The sequence below is a fragment of the Penaeus chinensis genome, chromosome 11 (genome assembly GCF_019202785.1).
Source record: "Penaeus chinensis breed Huanghai No. 1 chromosome 11, ASM1920278v2, whole genome shotgun sequence".
Lineage (NCBI taxonomy): Eukaryota > Metazoa > Arthropoda > Malacostraca > Decapoda > Penaeidae > Penaeus > Penaeus chinensis.
In genome coordinates, this window is record NC_061829.1 from 31164086 (window position 1) to 31187414 (window position 23329).

Below are 23329 nucleotides of genomic sequence, written 5' to 3' on the forward strand. Positions count from 1 at the left end.
AGTCCGTCGAATGCTGCCGCCACCTTACCTGTGTCCAGTCCATCATCTGCTGCCGCCACCTCACCTGTGTCCAGTCCATCATCTGCTGCCGCCACCTCACCTGTGTCCAGTCCGTCGAATGCAGCCGCCACCTCACCTGTGTCCAGTCCGTCGGATGCTGCCCCCACCTCACCTGTGTCCAGTCCATCATCTGCTGCCGCCACCTTACCTGTGTCCAGTCCGTCGAATGCTGCCGCCACCTCACCTGTGTCTAGTCCGTCGGATGCTGCCTCCACCTCACCTGTGTCCAGTCCGTCAGATGCTGCCGCCACCTTACCTGTGTCCAGTCCGTCGAATGCTGCCGCCACCTTACTGGAGGGAGATAGTAAGATAAAGAGAGAAAGAGAAAGCGGAATGACAGAGACAGTAGTTAAATCCTTTGCCTTCCTGGTGAATGAGAGTTAGATCCTTTGCATTCCTGGTGAATGGTAGAGCCCGAGCATTCCTTTTTTAATGGTAGTTAGATCCCACACATTACCTTTGAATAGTAGTTATATCCTTAGCATTCTTAGTGATAAATAATGAGGCCACAAGCATTCCTATTGATGGGCAATGAGATCCCGAGCACTCTGAATGGTATTGAGATGTAGATTATTTCTTTTTGAATGTTAGTCGAGATTTCGAGCTTTCCTGTGGAACGGTAGTTAGATCCCAAGTATTCCTAGTGAAAGTAGATCCCTAGCATTCGAAGTGAATGGTAGTTAAATCCCTAGCATTCGTAGTGAATGGTAGTTAAATCCCTAGCATTCGTAGTGAATGGTAGTTAAATCCCTAGCATTCCTAGTGAATGGTTAGTTAGATCACAAAGATTAATTTTGAATGGTGGTTAGATCCTGAGCATTCCTAGTGAATGGTAGATCCTAAGCATGCCTAGTTAACATAAGTTAGGTTCTTAGCATTCCTAGTGATGGTGTAGTGATCTGAACATTTTAAGTGGGTAACCCTTTATTTTGTGGAGCGCCATCTCTTGGCCAAGCACACCTCTCCAAGGAAGACTGGGCCAAAATACTTAGTCTTAGTTTTACTTTATTTTGTCTTACTTCATGATTCGTTCCCAGCATCTTTTATGGTTATTATTTTATGTTGTGTTTCAGTTTCTTTTTTTATTATTAAACATTACGGTTCTTACCTTGCATTTTAGTTCTTTGTTTTAAGTCCCTAGTTTTTCATAGTTTTAATATTGTTCTTAGCAGTTTTATTGTATTTACATTTTATGTTTTGGTTTGTTTGTTTAAAATACATTTTGCCTTACCTTTGTTTTATGGCTTACCACAAACCTGCCATTTATTTTTTATTATTATTTTTTTTAGTATGGATCAATATATTTCCAAAATCACTACAACCCAAACAATGGTGGCAGGTGCGTGGATTGCATTTTTTTTTGTACATTTGTTTTACGGTTCCAAAGTCCATATTCCTTTAGCTTTTTAATTTTTAACTTTTGCAATTGGTTTTAGTTACTGAGTTACTGGGTCATGATTAATGGTTTATCTTTTGTTTAATGTTCTGTAATACATTTTTGTTTTATTTAGTTTTACGTTTTATTGCGTGTTATGTTCTGTAATCCGTTTGTTCTATTTTAGTGTACTTCATTACTTCTGTTTGTTTAACAGTGCATTTCATAGTTGAGAATGGTATGTATTGTATTATGTTTTGTGCATTTAACTGTGCTCAATAATGAAGTTTTCTGATATATGAACTATATAATTTCAAATGTAAGCTCTACATATAACAGAATTCTGCTATTTCTAATCGTGCTTCACTTTCTGTAATTCCTTTTTGCAGCATTCCTTGCAGTATTGCACATGTTTCAGACAAATGTTTAGTGGTCTGTGATGCTGGTGAACCATCCTTAACTTTTAAAAAAGTGTTCACGGCGAACATGGCTGATGGCCTTTATAAGAAAAAGGTAGCTGTGGGTAGAGAAAGCCGCAATTCTTTGAGGGCCGATTCTGAACCAGACGTTCAAGGTGCAGAAGCACAGGAGGTGCCAGCTAAGCCTGAGAGATCAATGCATGCCCTTTTAGAACAGCTAGTGTGAGAGAATTGTATTGCGAGCCAAGGTCAAGGAGATTGGTGACAGAAATAACCACCTGATGACTGATTGTGCTATCCTCTGAGATGTTGTGAACTGCCATATTAGTTATGATCCTGTCTTAGGTATTACTGAACCCATGCAGTCTGAAATGGATCAAGATACTTATGACGAGAGGGTCCAAGATCATGACAGGGTGAACATGCACATTGTGATCCAGCCTAACCAAAGACCTATCCCGAGATGTAGTCCACATATGCGGATCAATCTGCTACCCAGTTCGTGAACCTTCACCTATATTTGTCTGTGAAAAATGGGCCTGCATTCCATTGTTTGAAGCAAAAAATCCAGGAGCAGATGCTTTACAAAGGAACAATGAGGCAGATCACTGTATTCACCAGATTGAACTGCAGGTGTCTGGTGATGCTGCAAGAATACTGCTGAGTAGATGCAGAAAGGGTTATCAACTCCCTCTTGTTCGATGATCTCCAAGATTGGACACTGTTCAGCGTCTTAGATACAAGTTCTGTGGAACAACTTCCTTGTCAGAACTTTTATGACATCTTTCCATTAAACGACCAGAATGCTGCCGCCACCTCACCTGTGTTCAGTCCGTCGAATGCTGTTGCCACCTCAACTGTGTCTAGTCCGTCGAATGCTGCCCCCACCTCACCTGTGTCCAGTCCATCATCTGCTGCCGCCACCTCACCTGTGTCCAGTCCGTCGAATGCTGCCGCCACCTCACCTTTGTCCAGTCCGTCGAATGCGCCGCCACCTCATCTGTGTCCAGTTCCTCGAATGCTGCCGCCACCTCACCTGTGTCCAGTCCGTCGAATGCTGCCGCCACCTCACCTGTGTCCAGTCCGTCGAATTCTGCCGCAACCTTACCTGTGTCCAGTCCGTCGAATGCTGCCGCCACCTCACCTGTGTCCAGTCCGTCGAATGCTGCCGCCACCTCTCCTGTGAACAGTCCGTCGAATGCTGCCGCCACCTCACCTGTATCCAGTCCGTCGAATGCTGCCGCCACCTCACCTGTATCCAGTCCGTCGAATGCTGCCGCCACCTCACCTGTGTCCAGTCCGTCGATTGCTGCCGCCACCTCACCTGTGTCCAGTCCGTCGAATTCAGCCGCCACCTTACCTTTGTCCAGTCCGTCGGATGCTGCTGCCACCTCACCTGTGTCCAGTCCGTCGAATGCTGCCGCCACCTCACCTGTATCCAGTCCGTCGAATGCTGCCGCCACCTCACCTGTGTCCAGTCCGTCGAATTCTGCCGCAACCTCACCTGTGTCCAGTCCGTCGAATTCTGCCGCCACCTCACCTGTGCCCAGTCCATCGAATGCTGCCGCCACCTTACCTGTGTCCAGTCCGTCGAATGTTGCCGCCACCTCACCTGTGTCCACTCCGTCGAATGCTGCCGCCACCTCACCTGTATCCACTCCGTCGAATGCTGCCGCCACCTCTCCTGTGTCCAGTCCATCAGATGCTGCCGCCACCTCACCTGTGTCCAGTCCGTCGAATGCTGCCGCCACCTCACCTGTGTCCAGTCCGTCGAATGCTGCCGCCATCTCACCTGTGTCCAGTTCGTCGAATTCTGCCGCCACCTCACCTGTGTCCAATCCATCATCTGCTGCCCCCACCTCACCTGTGTCCAGTTCGTCGAATGCTGCCGCCACCTTACCTGTGTCCAGTCCGCCATCTGCTGCCGCCACCTCACCTGTGTCCAGTCCGTCGGATGCTGCCTCCACCTCACCTGTATCCAGTCCGTCGAATGCTGCCTCCACCTCACCTGTGTTCAGCCCGTCGAATGCTGCCGCTACCTCGCCTGTGTCCAGTCTGTCGAATGCTGCCTCCACCTCATCTGTGTCCAGTCCGTTGAATGCTGCCTCCACCTCACCTGTGTCCAGTCCGTCGAATGCTGCCGCCACCTCACCTGTGTCCAGTCCGTCGAATGCTGCCTCCACCTCACCTGTGTCCACTCCTTCGGATGCTGCCCCCACCTCACCTGTGTCCAGTCCGTCGGATGCTGCCTCCACCTCACCAGTGTCCAGTCTGTCGAATGCTGCCGCCACCTTACTGGAGGGAAATAGTAAGATAAAGAGAGAAAGAGAAAGCGGAAAGACAGAGACAGTAGTTAAATCCTTTGCCTTTCTGGTGAATGATAGTTAGATCCTTTGCATTCCTGGTGAATGAGAGTTAGATCCTTTGCATTCCTGGTGAATGGTAGAGCCCGAGCATTCCTTTTTTAATGGTAGTTAGATCCCACACATTACCCTTGAATAGTAGTTATATCCTTAGCATTCTTAGTGATAAATAATGAGGCCACAAGCATTCCTATTGATGGGCAATGAGATCCCGAGCACTCTGAATGATATTGAGATGTAGATTATTTCTTTTTGAATGTTAGTCGAGATTTCGAGCTTTCCTGTGGAATGGAAGTTAGATCCCAAGTATTCCTAGTGAAAGTAGATCCCTAGCATTCGTAGTGAATGGTAATTAAATCCCTAGCATTCGTAGTGAATGGTAGTTAAATCCCTAGCATTCGTAGTGAATGGTAGTTAAATCCCTAGCATTCCTAGTGAATGGTTAGTTAGATCACAAAGATTAATTTTGAATGGTGGTTAGATCCCGAGCATTCCTAGTGAATGGTGGATCCCAAGCATGCCTAGTTAACATAAGTTAGGTTCTTAGCATTCCTAGTGATGGTGTAGTGATCTGAACATTTTAAGTGGGTAACCCTTTATTTTGTGGAGCGCCATCTCTTGGCCAAGCACACCTCTCCAAGGAAGACTGGGCCAAAATACTTAGTCTTAGTTTTACTTTATTTTGTCTTATTTCATGATTCGTTCCCAGCATCTTTTATGGTTATTATTTTATGTTGTGTCTCAACATAATTTTTTTTATTATTAAATATTACGGTTCTTAGCTTCCATTTTAATTCTTTGTTTTAAGTCTTAGTTTTTCATAGTTTTTATATTGTTCTTAGCAGTTTTATTGTATTTACATTTTATGTTATGGTTTGTTTGTTTTATATGAATTTGGCTACAAACCTGCCATTTATTTTTTTATTATTATTTTAAGTATGGATCAAAAAAAAAATCCAAAATCACTACAACCCAAACAATGGTGGCAGGTGCGTGGATTACATTTTTTTTTGGACATTTGTTTTACGGTTCCAAAGTCCATATTCCTTTAGCTTTTTAATTTTTAATTTTTGCAATTGGTTTTAGTTATTAAGTTACTGGGTCATGATTATTGGTTTTTCTTTTTTTTTAATGTTCTGTAATACATTTTTGTTTTATTTAGTTTTACGTTTTATTGTGTGTTATATTCTGTAATCTGTTTGTTCTATTTTAGTGTACTTCATTACTTATGTTTGTTTAACAGTGCATTTCATAGTTGAGAATGGTATGTATTGTATTATGTTTTGTGCATTTAACTGTGCTCAATAATGAAGTTTTCTGATATATGAACTATATAATTTCAAATGTAAGCTCTACATATAACAGAATTCTGCTATTTCTAATCGTGCTTCACTTTCTGTAATTCCTTTTTGCAGCATTCCTTGCAGTATTGCACATGTTTCAGACAAATGTTTAGTGGTCTGTGATGCTGGTGAACCATCAGTGATCTTGTTTGTGCTTCCCACCCTAACTTTTAAAACAGTGTTCACGGCGAACATAGTATTTATAAGAAAAAGGTAGCTGTGGGTAGAGAAACCCGCAATTCTTTGAGGGCCGATTCTGAATCAGACGTTCAAGGTGCAGAAACACAGGAGGTGCCAGCTCAGCCTGAGGGATCAATGCATGCCCTTTTAGAACAGCTAGTGTGAGAGAATTGTATTGCGAGCCAAGGTCAAGGAGATTGGTGACAGAAATAACCACCTGATGACTGAGTGTGCTATCCTCTGAGATGTTGTGAACTGCCATATTAGTTATGATCCTGTCTTAGGTATTACTGAACCCATGCAGTCTGAAATGGATCAAGATACTTATGACGAGAGGGTCCAAGATCATGACAGGGTGAACATGCACACTGTGATCCAGCCTAACCAACGACCTATCCCGAGATGTAGTCCACATATGCGGATCAATCTGCTACCCAGTTCGTGAACCTCCACCTATATTTGTCTGTGAAACGTGGGCCTGCATTCCATTGTTTGAAGCAAAAACTCCAGGAGCAGATGCTTTACAAAGAAACAATGAGGCAGATCACTGTATTCGCCAGATTGAACTGCAGGTGTCTGGTAATGCTGCAAGAATACACTGCCGAGTAGAAGCAGAAAGGGTTATCAACTCCCCCTTGTTCGATGATCTCCAAGATTGGACACTGTTCAGCATCTTAGATACAAGTTCTGTGGAATAACTTCCTTGTCAGAACTTTTATGACATCTTTCCAGTAAACGACCAGGTAATTCTGGTGGCTTACCTGTGTCCAATCCGTCAGATGCTGCCGCCACTGGTGGCTAGCTAGTGTGAGAGAATTGTATTGCGAGCCAAGGTCAAGGAGATTGATAAGAGAAATAACCAGTCCGTCGAATGCTGCCGCCACCTTACCTGTGTCCAGTCCTCAGGATTTACTTGTTGAAAAACAAAGTGTCGTCTTCTCAGGTTGGAGGGATTGTCCTGGTGTCACAGATAGGCCACGAGAGCTGATTAAAAGAACCTTTAATGTAGCCTTATCCTTCTGGTTACAGGAAAGTTTTGCAGGGCAAGAGGATAAAAGACTTGATAATCTGGCGACTAGCAACAGAGAGCCAGAAGTTCTAAGTATGTACCCAGTTTTACAGCATCCCAGACTACAAGACTCCAAAATACAAGAGTGGAATAAGAAACTGCTACAGTTGATGAAAAACCATACTGTGCTTTACACCACCAACGAGGACATTTCACCCGTGACTGCCGAGAGAAAGCAAAAGGATATGTATGTTGGGGATGTGGTCAATCTTGACATAATCAGAAAATCTGCTCCTTTCCAAATAGTCAGGCCCGACAGTGACCCCGGACTGAACCCAACAGCATCTTCTCATGAGGCTCCCAAAGAACTGCTCCCGAAATCTAGACAAGCTGGTAGACCCATGATTCAACTACATATGAATGGTGTCAAGTTAAGGTGCCTGATACAGGAAGTGAAGCGACACTCCTGAAAGCATCCACACACAATAAAATCTTTATTAAACTTTCCCGTAAACCAAGTAGGAAGCTTTTAGGAGTGTCTGGAGCCAATTTAGATGTGCAAGGTGAATTTGATGTTCGAATCCACTTATCTAAAGAAAATTAATTTGCTCATCAGGTATGTGTTGTATAAGAAATCAATTTCCCAGGAAATTTTCTGATAGGTATGGACGTGTTGAGGCATTGTGTATATGTGCTAATTCACAAGAAGTACTCACCCCAACACTTTTTGTTTTTTGATAGAGTTAAGTTACCAGTAACTTTTACAGACTGTCCTAGTCTCAAGGTAACTGATGTAAATTTGGCAGAGACTGAGATGGGAAGAGTGATCAAAGAAAATGTACACTCCAAAGCTCGAGTTTGCTCATCAGTCACCCTTCAGCCAAAATGTGGTTGCTTCCTTTTGGCAAAAGTAATTTTGGTTGAGCCCTCTAATGATGCTTTGGTTATGCCTAAAAGTGTGGTAACTTCGTCTATTGGGACAATTCCTATCTGAGTAATTAATACCAGCAATAAACCACTTATGTTAAAGGGGGGAACTCTGCTTGCAGACTTGACCGATGTGCAAGCCGAACCTCTTGTAGCACCAATACCTGTAACCACTGTAAATATTACTGCAGGTAATTCTGGTAGCTTACCTGTGTCCAATCCATCAGATGCTGCCCCCACCTCACCTGTATCCAGTCCATCGGATGCTGCCCCCACCTTACCTGTGTCCAGTCCGTCAGATGCTGCCGCCACCTTACCTGTGTCCAGTCAGTCAGATGATGCCGCTGCCTTATCTATGTCCAACCCTGATTTTGATTTTGAAGAAGATGGCTTTGATTTACAGCATGGCCAAATGGATTTTGGGTACAGTGTTTTTCCTGTGCTACAAGTATCTAGGGTAAGGGGTAAACATCAGATAAACAGGTTATTGATGACTTGCACCAGAACTGCGTTTACACCTCTTTGGAGGCTCGTTCTGCCCCTGTGGAACCTCAAGATCGACCTAAGACAGCACTTAGTGATGGGTCTTGTGTGTGGCAGTTCAGACGAATGCCATATGGTCTGAAGACAGCCTCACATCTTTCACATTTAGAGGAGACTCTTGAATTGTTACATAGAGCTGGTTTGCATTTGAACCTGGCGAAATGTGTGATAATTGTAAGGAAATTAAAATTTCTTGGCTTTGAAGTACCAGCTAAAGGGATAAGTCCTAATCCCAAAGAGCTAACTGCTATAGCAGAAACGAGCCGCCCAAAGGATGTAAGAGGAGTGCGCCGATTCCTCCGGCATATATATGGGTCACAAGGTTAGCAGCTCCTTTGACTTCTTTGACAAGGAAGAACAGCAAGTTTATTTGGACTGAAGAATGCCAACAGCCTTTTGAGAGCTGAAGTCTGCCTTGGTGTCTGCTCCTACCTACCCTGCAAAACCCTAATTATGATAAACCCTTTGAAGTCTATTGTAACGCCTCAGAAATAGCCATCAGGGCATGTTTGATGCAGTGTGACACAGAGAGCATGACTCACACTGTGGCATATTTTTCCAGAAAAAAAAATGGGCCAGAGACTCGCTACAGTGCCACTGACAGTGAGACACTTGCTGTTGTAGAGGCAGTAAGGGCCTTCGACTCATACGTTTATGGACAGAAATTCCCTGTGTATACCGATCGCCGCCCACTGGTTTATGTGTTCACCAGGAAGACCAAAAGTCCAAGGATGTCTCGATGGTGTATTGACCTGCAACATTATAACTTTGAGATCAACAACAAGAATGGAGATAATGGAGGATAATGACTCACTGGTTTTGAGTGCAGAACAGCTAAAGGACCCTACCTGGGCACAGATAGCCATGTACCTAGAGGGTATAGTAGTTCCTTCTGCAAAGTTACCAGCATCCTTGGCTGAAATTGAAGTTGGGAATGGGTTGTGTCTCGCCATTTGAGAGAATCAGCATTACGTCTGTCCCATGCTTCACCCCTGTCAGATTGCCAGATGAAGAAAGGCCACTCCAGCAAAAATGCACCACTAGCAGCAGCACCAGAAGTTGCCCATCCTCTTGAAAGGGTTTCAGCAGACTTGATTCAATTACCACCAACAGGAAGAGGAAATATTTATACCTTAGTGATAGTTGACCACCTATCACCTTACGTGACATTAGTAAAAAGCCTGAAAAGCGAGCTGAAACTATTGGCACTGCATTCATTGACAGTTTCGTTACAGATGGGGGAGCAGAGTTTAATAACAACCTCTTGTCTTCTTTTTGCCGTGAACTCCAGACAAAATTCAAGCTGACACTACTGTATAATCCTCAAGCAAACAATATGGTAGAGAGAACCAACAGAGTGGTAAAAGAAGGCCTAACTGCTCTTTGTGACCAGACTGTATATTACTGGGATGTTGTTCCTCATGTGAGGTTTGCTCTAAATACCTCTATACACTGTTCTGTATTGATATGCCCATAGGACTTATTATGAAACCGGTCTACGATGATGCCACAGCACATATCTTGCGGCACAGGCTGTAGTTAGCCTGGACTGCTGTTCAGGAAGCATGCAGGAAAGCTCGAATGGGTTGGACCAGGGATTACGATCAGAAGGTCAGGAAGCATCTGAAGGAAGGATGGTTAGCTCTCACAGAGGTAATCAGGTGGTCAAATACGTTGTCGCCCCATTGGGAAGGCCCAGCCCGTGTTGTGAAGAAATTAGGGCCTGTTGTATTTCTGGTAAGTAATCTGTATGGAGAAGCTCGTGAGCGTAGAGTTGATGCTAATTACTTGAAGCCCTATTATCCACCCCAGGAATTGCATCTGCCACACGAGGCGGTAGATGATGAAACTGATCATCTTGAAGTGGAGGCCCCCTTGCTGTTGCCTTGCTTGCTGCCTGTTCAGCCGAGCATGGGTTGCAGTACAATACATCGCAAAAGGAAGGATGCAAGACATTGGACCCAATTCCGCGAAAAGGTGCAGTGGTCATGTTGCATAGACCAAACCCTGGTGCTCAGTGATAGTGTGACTATTTATTGAAATATTTTGTCTTCATTTAATGCATGTTTCGCTAATGCACGGCATGTTATCAACTTTCAGAACCTAGTGGCTGATGTTCTATGCTGATGCCAATATTGAAGTCAAGCCGATCATGTTACTTGTTCTATTTTTTTTTCTTTCTTTCATGTCAGTGACTTTTATGGTGGATGACTTTTGTGGTGGATGACTTTTGTGTCGATGACTTTTGTGGTGGATGACTTTTATAGTGAATGGTTCTGATTAGAGCATGACTATTTTCTTTCCAGGTTGTCGATCCGGCAGTGCATCTTCACTGAGCTTGAACAATGGATAAATAGTTATGGCCTGTTTCTCGTGTCCCTAAGCTGCACTATACTTTACAGATCCTCTCCTGTCCTGTGAGTGTGTTGCTGCTGTATGTGCTGCTGATGCTGTGAGACCGGCGCTCGTTTGTCTGGTCCTCCGCTGCCGAGCGTGTCTCGTTTGCCATCGCGTTGATTGCGCCAGGGCACCTTGGGTCAGAATGGGTGGGCTTTGATCAGTCCGAAAGGGACTTGTTGCAGGTAGGTTTCTTCGTAATTACCGTTTGTCAGCAGCTTCGTACTCCTGTGCTTGTGGGTAGTTGTAGTAATCTGAACATTTAAGTGGGTTGCCCTTTTTTTATCAATTAATGTTTTAACTACTGTTTTATTGAGTTTTAGTTGGTTCAATTGTTAATTTTTAATGTCCTTAATTGTTTTATTTGTATATTTGTCCGTTATTCTGTTTGTGTTTTAGTTCATGATTTTAAGCTTTCGTTAATCGTAATTTTTTTTTTTTTACCTTTTATCTGTGCTTATATTTACATTGTTTGTACAATTTCGCTATTTTGATATTTTAACCAGCAATATAAATCCTACCAGAGTATTATTGCGAATTGAAACATTGTTTTTCGCCCGCTCTCGACTTTGGTCTAGCGGGCAGATTAATCCAGTAGCCAATAGGGTTAACGCTGGGACTCTGGGATCGTCCTTTTTCGAGCTGCAAGACCCAACGAGCCAAAGGTTAAGTAGAGTGAATGTTTATGGCCACAGAAACCAAAGGCAATGTTAACAAGCATTTGAATAGATTTTGCTGGACCGTCTTAATTTTATTTGATCTTTATGTTATTATTTTATGTTGTATCTCAGTTTCTTTTTCTTTTTTTCTAATTCTTATTATACGTTACAGTTCTTAGCTTTCATTTTAGTTCTTTGTTTTAATTCCTAGTTTTTCATAGATTATGTATTGTTTGTTCTTAGCAATTTTAAACATTTTATGTTTTGGTTTGTTTATTTTAAGTAAATGTAGACTTTTACCTTTGTTTCACGGCCTACCATAAAGCTGCCATTTATTTTTTTTATTATTATTTTTTTAGGTTTGGATCAGACAATGAAATGTCCAAAATCACTACAATGGGTAGTGAGATCCTGAGAATGGTAGTAAGCTTGGGTGCATCTGTCCCCTCAGCCATATCCTGGATGGGCCTGGTATAGCAATACTCTACAAGTCGCAAATCTGCAGTCTTACGGAGTACAGTCCGGATGCCACACTTCAACCAATGTAAAAGCTGCGCAACGTTGGCATCCTTTGTGCAATGTATAAGGTTAACGTAGTGCAGACTCCACATCTGTCAAGCCTACACCTTCCCACTCCACACGACTCCAGACACAACACCCGTGGTGGACGCGACAAGAGCAAGTGCGTGTGCCCTTCGAAAGGAGTTCCGCCTGTGCTCATTTCTGTGGAACCACAGGGTCAGGAACACCAGCCTCCATCACGGAACGTTTCTACCGCAATTGGAAAGTCGCATAATTGTTTTAACAATAATGCGAGAGGCAGCCAAAGAGAGACAGAGAGGCAGAGAGAGAGCGAGAGAGACAGAAAGAGAGGCAGAGAGAGAGCGAGAGAGACAGACAGAGGCCGCCGCCATCGCCATCATCCCACTCTCAGCACCAGTCCAAGTGGGCCTAAGACTCAGTGGCACTCCAAACGAGGGACGGAAGGAACGCCGAGTTCGTGAAGTGGTAAAAAAGGCTTTAACTGATTTCATTTTCGCGGGAATCATTTCTCTGGAAAATTCATGTTGCAAGGCTTATTAATAAGTTAAACAATGTTAAAATTGCATAAGGCTGTCAGGTTGATATTTCATGTTATTTGTCTCTAATATTTGCAATTGAAAACTTGGGAACAATTGTTCTGATGACTAAAAATATATATCTAGTCATATACATATATATACACATGACTATATATATACACATATACATAACCATATATATACCTATATACACATACATATATATACATACATATTCACATACATATATACACATACATATATACTCATACTTATATACACATACATATATACACAAACATATATACATATACATATGTACGTATACATATGTACTTATACATGTATACATTCATACATATACATGTACATATATACATATACATATACATATACATATATATATATATACATACATACATATACATACATACATACATCCATATCCATTTATACAGATACATATATCCATACATATATCCATATATATCCATATATATACATGTACGCGCACACGCATACATATACATACATATGTAGATAAATATATACGTACATATACATGTATATGCATATACATACATATACGACATACACGTACATATTTTGTATACATATAGACAGGTACACACCTATATATACATTTACAGATGTATATACATGTGTATACAAAAGTGTGTACATATATATTTTATATATACACATAAATATGTATATATATACATATTTATCTATATGTACACATACTTACTTATGTATATATACACATACATATTTGTGCATATATATATCTACATATATATATATAAATGTATAAATATAAATATATATAAATGTATAAATATAAATATATATATATATATATATATATAAATGTATAAATATAAATATATACTTATATATGAATATATATATATATATATATAAATATATATAAAAAATAAATATAAATATATATAAATATATATGAATACATATGAATATGTATATAAATATATATATATAAATGTATATAATAAATATATATATTATAAATATATATTATAAATATATATTGTAAATATATATATTATAGATTTATATATGTATTATAAAAATAATATGTATTATAGATATATTCATATATTTATAATACATATACATTTAAGTATATATATATGAATGTATGAAAATATATGTATATAGATAAATATATATGTAAATATATGAATGAAATATGTAAATATAAATGTATATATATGAATAAATGTATAAATCTATATATATGAATCAATGTGCAAATATATATATATATATATATATATATATATATATATATATATATATAAATAAAGTCAATGTTTAATCTCTATATGAGTAAACGTATAAATCTGTAAATATATACATATTTACATATGTAAATATATATATATATATATATATATTTTTTTTTTTTTACTGTAAATATGTATATATATAAATAAGTATATTTTAGATATATGAATATATGAATATGTATATGCATATATGAATATATATTATATGTAAATGTGTGTGTATTAGTTTATGTATATAATATTTATTATAAGTATTATTATTGCTATTATCATGATGATTTTTTACAATCATTATTATTTTTATCATGGCTTATTGTTGTTTCCATTGTTATTATTACCATTATTATCATTATCTTTGTTATTCTTATTGTCTTAATCATTATCATTATTCTTGTTATAATTATAATGATCACTATTATCATTATTCTTGTTATCAATATAATAATCATTATCATTATTATCATCATATTTATTGATATTATTGTATGTGGTGTTATCATTATGAAGATAATTATTGGTAATGATACAATTACCACCCTAATAAAGATATTTATTTCTGTGTTATGCCTACCCTTGGAAGAGAGTTTCAAACACGCAACAACGCATCATAAATTCAAGAAAGCGACATCCAGTAGCAATGACGCTTCAGAACATGTATTTGTAGAAAGATGAATAGATGCATAGATAAATACAATACTTGCAGTGAACATATAGCATTTCTACTTGTGAGGTAGAAATACTATCTGGTTTGTAAAGAAATACGACATATATGTTGTTTATGTATATATGTACATATTTATATATGCACGTTATATATATTCAATTATATTATATACACGTATATATACATAAATATCTATGCCCATGTATATGTGCGTGCCAGCGTACATATATATACATATAGCACATACACAAAGGTAAATAGCAATCTGTTGTCATAGCTGGATTCTCACGCTAGAAAATACGCAAATGCATATATTAATCTGTTCTCTTTTTGCATGCATGAATATACTGAGGAAAAGGAGAGAGTAAGAGTGAAAGTATATAATGTACTTATGAGACGCACATACACACGCACACATCCTCCCGAAGAACATGAGCACGCCACACACAGCACCGGCAGCGGCGCTAATAAGCGTACACATTAAACGCACAAATACATGTACACTCCGGTCTGGCGTCTCCATGATGAGAGAATCGGTCAAGTGAGTAATAACACGTCGTAAAAAAAAAAAGGTGAACCTTAGAATTTATGGTGATAAACATAATTGATATTCCATGTTTGAAGAGAAAAAATATACATGGACAAATTATGTAGATATGTATAAAATATACATCTATTAGGTAAGTAGTGGAAAGAGGGTGAGGTAAAAGGGGAGCGAGAAGAAGTGAGAGAGGGAGGAGGGAAGGAAAAGAAGCAAGAAAAGTAAAACGGAAACAGACAAAAAAAAAAAAAAAAAAAGTAAAGAAGGAAGGGGAGAAAATATATAATTATAAAGAAGTATAATTTAAAAGGAAAAGTAGAGAAAGTTCAAATTCAAACTCCACCTACTTTATTTCAGTAAATACAATACTTATTAGTGACAGTACATGGATAGTAGACCTTTGACATTAGGTTTAGGTTTCTATATTAATGAATCTGGTGATTTAAAAGTTCTTTAAATTTCTTTTCAATGTATTGGTTTCAAATATTTTTGATGTTTGTTAATATCTATATCCTGGGTCCACATGTTATTGTATCTGCCGTGCCCTTATATCTGTACGTAATATTTTAATGTGTAGTAGAAAGAGAAAGAAGGGAAAGGAAGGAGAGGAAAGAGAAAAAGAAAAGGAGAGAAAGCAGTTTCTGACACTCCTAACTCATTCTACTGACACCACTATTACTGCTACTGACACTTATACTTCTATCACTTACTCTTAGCACTTATTCCTACTTCTGACACAAATATTACTGCTTCTGATACTACTGCTGACACAAATTACTCCTTGACTATTATTACTCCCTTTTCTGACGCCACTGCTTCTGACACTTATTACTGCTTCTGACACGTACTAATGCTTAACACTTATTACTCCTACTTGACACTAATTACTCCTCACTATCAATCACTGACACTTATTCTACTATTATTACTCCTGCTGATAGTTATTACTCTTGTTTCTGAAACTTACTCCCAACACTTACTTTTCACACATTACTCCTGACACTAATCTACTTTTAACACATTACTCCAACTTCTGACACTATTGTTCTGCTTCTGATACTTATTACTCCTACTGACACTTATTACTCTTGCTGACTATGTTTCTAACACTCCTGCTTCTGACACTATTCTGACATTTATTCTACTTTTGATCGTATTACTCCTGACACTATTATTGCTTCTGCTTCTGCTTCTGCTTCTGATAGTATTCATAGAAGTAGAATGTGTTAGTATTATTACTCCTGACACTGACACATTATTCCTGCTTCTGACACTACAGTTGCTCACACTATTACTGACACTACTGCTTCTGACACTTGTGACATCTACTAACACTATTACTACTTACACTACTGCATCCGACATTTATTACTCCTGCTTCTAACACTTCTACTTCTGACACTATCATTACCCCTGCATCTGATACTTATTACTGCTGACCATTGTTACTCCTACTTCTGACACTACTGACACTGCTTCTGACACATTACGGCTACTTCTGACACTTCTGTTTAAACTATTACTCATGCTCCTACTTGACACAACTACAACTGCTAACACTAACACTACTGCTTCAGACATAGTACTGCTTTTGACATTACTGCTGACACATTTGACATCAATATTACTACGGCTTTTGGCTTACTACCCCTGCTTCTTACACTACTGCAACTCTGACACTACTACTAGTCTGGCTTCTGACACTACGATTTTCACACTGACACTTGTCTCTGCTTCTGAGACGATTACTACCCCTGCTTCTGACACTGCTACGATTCTGACACTTCTACTCCGACCCTGACACTAATACTAGTCCTGCTTCTGATACTACTAATACTTCATTCTGACACTACCTCTACTGCTTCTAACACTATTACTGCTTCTGACACTTAATACTGTTTGACATTACTTATGCACACTACTTTTGACACATTATTCCTGCTTATGACAATCCTGATTATGACACCTGCCTCTGACACTTATTACTCCTGCTTATGACACTTCTGACACCACTATTACAACTGCTGAGACTATTACTGCTTTGAAAATTATTACTGACACCATCATTACTCTTGCTTCTGGCACGTTACTCTTGCTTCTGACACTTTTTACTCAAGCTTCTGATACTTATTCCGCTTTTGACTCATACTGCTTCTGACACTTATTACTCCTGACACTAGTGCTTGTGACACATTACTGCATCTGACACTTGTTATGCATACAACCGATACTATTACTACGGCTTTTGAAAATATTACTGCTGACACTATTACTACCCTATTTCTAATACGATTCCGACACTTACTACTCCGACCCTGACACTAATACCGTTCAGCTTCTGACACCACTATTTCGATTCTGACATTCTGAAACTACTGCTTCTGACACTACTAGTCCTCTTCTGAGACTACCACTACTGCTTCTGACACAATACTGCTGATACTACTACGTCTTCTGACACTACTATTACTCCTGACACTATTATAACTGCTGATACTCAATATTGCTGCTTTTGACACTTGTTACTCGAGCTTCTGACACTATTATTACTGCTTAGGAGACTACCGCTTCTGACACTTATTACTCCTGCTTCTGAAACAATTATTACTCCTGACACTTAGTGCTCCTGCTTCTGACACTTATTACTCCTATTTGACACTACTGCTTCTGTCACTACTGCTTCTGATACTTTTAATATCACTGCTTCTGTCACTACTATAAGTCCTGCTTTTGACACTACTGCGATTCTGGCCCCCTACTGACAATTATTACTCTTCTGACAATTATTACTCTTCTGACACTGCTGACACTATTACTACCCCCTACTTCTGACACTATTACTACCCCTGCTTCTGGACACTATTACTACCCCTGCTTCTGACTCTACTACTATTCTGACACTACTACGACCCTGACACTAATACTAGGCCTGCTTCTGACACTACTACGATTCTGATACTATTGTATTTAATTACTGCTGATACTACTGCTTTTGATTATGTTACTACTTCTGACACTATTATTACTATTATGACACTACATCTGCTGACACTTATTACTCCTGACACTATTATAACTCCTGACACAGCTACTGCTGACACTACTGTTTTTGACACTAATGACACCTGACGGTGCTGACAATTATTACTCCTGACACTACTGTGACACCTGACACTACTACTGTTGGCACCATTAGTCCTGACAATGAATACTGCTCCTAACATTACTATTGCTTATGACACTGCTGTTTCTGACATAACTTCTGACACTTATTCTTGACACTACTGTTCCTTACTTATTACTCCTTGACACTATTAGTACTGGTTCTGGCACTTGTTACTCCTGACACTATTACTCCTACTTCTGACTACACTAATACTGCTTACTACTGACACTATTAGTACTGCTGACACATTACTTCTGCTTCTGACACCGACACTCCTGTTTCTGACATTTATCCTGCTGACATTACTACTGACACTTATTCAGCTTCTGACACATTACTTCTGACACTAATAGTGTCAGGAATAATGATTGTCACAAATAGAATATTTCTGACACTTGGTACTCCTGCTTCCGACACTTGTTACGGCTGCTGCTGACGCTATTATTCCTGATTCTGACATTACTCCTGATTCTGACACTCATTACTCCTGACAGTACTACTCATGCTTCTGACTTATTACTCCTGCTTGACACTACTACCGCTTCTGATACATTACTCCTGCTTCTGACACTCCTGACAATTGTTACTGCTTCTGACACTTATTACCCCTGCTTCTGATACTACTGCAACTCTGACACTACTACTAGTCCTGCTTCTGAGACTATTACTATCCTTGCTTCTGACACTACTACGACCCTGACATTCATACTAGTCCTGACACTACTACGATTCTGACTACCTCTACTGCTTCTGACGCTATAATTACTTTCTGCCTCTACAACTGCTGACTACTGATACTGCTACTACTGCTGACACTATTCTATTTGACACTAATATTACTCTTTGACACTTATTACTCCTGCTTCCGACTATTATTACTCTTGCATCTGACACTTATTCCTCTTGCATCTGACACTTATTCCTGAGAATACTACTGCTGACACCTATTACTCCTGCTTCTGACACTACAATATTACTGCTTTTGACACTTATCACTCCAGCTTCTAACACTATTATGCCTGCAACTGATACTATTAATTCTGCTTCTGACACTTATTACTCCTGTTTGACACTACTACTAACACTAATATTGCTGCTTCTGACTTTCTGACAATTATTACTCCTGCTTACACAACTGCTGACAGTATTATTACTCCTGCTTTGACAGTATTCTACTTCTAACACTATTATAACTCCTGCTTCTGACATTACTGCCTCTGAAACAAGAATTACTCCTGCTTCTGTCACTATTACTCCCTCTTTTGACACTACTGCTTCTGACACCATTACTCCCTCTTCTGACACTATTATTCCTGATTGTGACACATTACTCCTGTTTCTGATACTTATTACTCCTGTTTCTAACACTTATTACACCTGCTTACCCCCCCCCCCCCCCCCAATCCTTTGCCCGTTGTTGTCGTGGGGGGTCTTAGGAGACGAAGACTGAGACCCAATGATAGGGAACTCCTCAACCTTGGGACTCAGCCATCGACTCAACTAATTTTGCATGGTCTTCCCCCCCCCCCCCCTTACTTTATCCTTTCTGTCCCTTCACCAACCCCTTCTACTATCCACTTCCTAAGGTGTGAGAGCCGTGCTGAAAGGATGAAAGGCTGACTTTGCGCCAGTCCTGAACGGCCTGAGGGAGCCATGGGCACGGTATTCATCTGCTTTAGTTGTCTAACCCTTACCCCTTAAGCGACCCTGAGGGGTGGACCATTTCTCTCCCCAACATACTCCAGGCTTATCATGGCCAACAATGAATAACCTTTAACCATTAACCATTAACCATACCATTATTAGAGGCAATGAGCTTGCCTCTTCATCAAATAGTTCCCCCGATTCCCTGACCCCAGGCTCTCCTTTGACCACGGCTCTGAACACTACAACTAATACCCCCTCCTCAATGCCGACTAGTACAGTATCCACCCTAATCAACACCCCAGGAGTCATTTCTACTCCCAACATGCTCAACTTCAACAACTATACCCCCACAACCTTCTTCATCAACTACCCCATCCTCCCTTATTACTACCTTACAACCTTATTGTCCACCTCCCCATAACACTACCTCCCTCAACACTACTCCCTCTTCCACACTAGCCCCATCTCTACAAAATTCTTAAATACTCTATTTAGCCCAGCCAAATGGGACCGATTTTTCTTGATCCCTCCCACAGCTTCTCACACTTTCTGCTTTAACAACCTGTTTTCATTCCTCAAATGCATATACATCCTTCACTTGATCTAACCCCTATACATTACCTTACCCAACCTTAACCCATTTACTCGTCAATCCCTTTGCCCAACTTTGACAATCACTTACTCAAGCACCCTTCACTACCATTTACTATAGTGCTACATAACCTTAGATGTCTAGCACATTTATTTTGCTTTTAACCATTAACACCTGTTTATAACACTTGTGCTTATTACACTTATTACTCCTGTTTATGACACATTTCTGCTTCTGACTACTACTACAGTTTCTTACACAATTATTACTTCTGATTCCTGATTATTACTCCTGACACTTATTACTCGTGACACTTATTACTCATGATACTATTACTCCTGCTTGACACTATTAATACTGCTTTTGACACTTGTTACTCCTGCTTCTGACACTTACTCCTGCTTACACTTTTTACTTCTGCCTCTGCCAGTATTATTGTTTTTGGCACTTATTACTTCTGCTCTGACACTTGTTACTCCTGCTTCTGACACTTATTACTCCTGATACTATTATTACTGCTTCTGACACTTATTACTCCTACTTCTGACACTACTATTCTGTTACTACTGCTTCTGACATGATTATCCCTACTTCTGATACTACTACTGCTTCTGACACTATTACTACTGCTTCTGACACATACTACTCCGACTCTGACGCTACTAGTTTTTATTATTATAATACTACCACTACTGCTTTTCACACTGGTACCCCTGCTGACACTGCTACTGCTTCTAACATTTACTACTGCTTCTGACACTACTACTGCTTTTGACACTACTGCTTCTAACACTACTGCTTCTGACACTACTACTACTACAACTCCAACTCTGACACTACTACTAGTCCTGTTTCTTACACTACTACGCCTGCTTCTGACACTACAGCTTCTAGTAATATTACTACTGCTTCTGACACTATTGCTACTGCCTCCAACACTTATTGTATTACTATTACTACTACGATTCTGAGACTATTACTACTACTGACACTTAATCCTGCTTCTGACACTTATTACTCCTGATTCTAACACATTACTCCTACTTACAATATTATTACTGCTCAAGATACTACTACGTCTTCTGACACTATTATTACTCCTGCTTTTGACACATTACTCATAACACTTATTCTGACACTACTGCTTTTTATACCATTATTACTCCTGCTTGACACTAATAATACTGCTGTTTTTGACACTTGTTACTCCTGCTTCTGACATTATTACTGCTTCTGACACATTACTCCTTTTGACACTATTACTGCTGACAATTACTCCAGCTTCTAACACTAGTATTACTCCTGGCACTACTACTACTGCTTCTGACACTTATTACTCCTGCTTCTGACACTATTGTTACGCCTGCTTCTGACTTACTACTGCTGACAATATTACTGCCTTTGACACTATTATTACTCCTGCTTACACTTATTTCTACTGTTTGACACAATTACGACTGCTTCTGACACTACTGCTTCTGGCACTACTACTGCTTCTGACACTACTAACTCGATTCTGACACTGCTGTTTTTGACACTTATTTCTGCTTCTAACACTACTGCTTATGACTTATTACTCCTGCTTCAGACACTACTACTGATTCTGACACATACCAGTCCTGCTTCTGACACATACCAGTCCTGCTTCTGACACTACTACGATACTGACATTTCATTTTGACACTACTACAATTCTGACACTACTACTAGTCCTACTTCTGACACTACTGCTTTACTTCTGACACTTATTACTACTGCTTCTGACACTACCACTACTGATTACACTATTGTTTGACACTACTACTAGTCCTACTTCTGACACTACTCCTGCTTCACTTCTGACACTTATTACTACTGCTGCTGACCCTACCACTACTGCTTACACTATTGTTTCTGACACTACTAAAATTCTGATACTGTTTCTGACACCACTACTGTTCTTCCGACACTATTATTACTCCTGCTTCTGACACTTATTACTCTTGCTTCTGACACATATTACTCCTGACACTTATTACTCCTACTTGACACTTATTACTCCTGCTTGACACTTATTACTTCTGACATTATTACTCCTGACATTATTACTCCTGCTTCTGACATATTACTCCTGTTTCTGACACTTATTACTCCAGCTTATGACACTATTATTACTGCTGAAAATATTGCTCTTGCTTTTGACACTATTACTTTCTCTACTGACACTACTATTGCTTCTGACACATTACTCCTGCATCTGACACTATTGTTACCTTCTGACAGTTAATCCTGCCTGTGACACTTGTTCTGCTTCTGACACTATTATTACTTCTGCTTATGTTTCTGATGCTGTGTCTGACAGTATTATTATGCTTGACACTTATTCTACTTCTTATACTATTATTCCTGCTTTTGACACTTATCACTCCTGCTTCTAACACAATTATTACTGCTTCTGACACGTATTACTCCTGATACTACTGTTTCTGACACATTACTTCTGACACTTGATACTCCTGCTGACCATTATTACTCCTAACCCTACTACTGCTTCTGATACTTATCACTCCTGCTTCTGACACTGATTACTCCTGCTGCTGACACTTATCACTCCTGCTTCTGACAATATTATTACTCCAAACACTACTGCTACTGACACTACTAGTACTGCTTCCGACACTTATTCTGCTTCTGACACTTATTCTGCTTCTGACACTTATTCTGCTTCTGAAACTTATTCTGCTTCTGACACAACTATTGCTTCTGACACTATTACACCTGACACAATTATTACTACTTCTGACATTACTGATACTACTACTACTGACACTTATTACTGCTTCTGACACCATTAATGCTTTTGACACTACTTCTGACACTACCTCTGCTTCTGACACTTATTACTCCTGCTTCTGACACTACTACTGATACTATTATTACTCATGTGTCTGACACTATCATTACTCCTGCTTCTGACACTAAACTGTTTCTGACACTATCATTACTCCTGTTTCTTACACTATTATTACTCCTGCTTGTGACACTTATTCTGCTTCTGACACTATTATTACTTCTGCTTATGTACTCC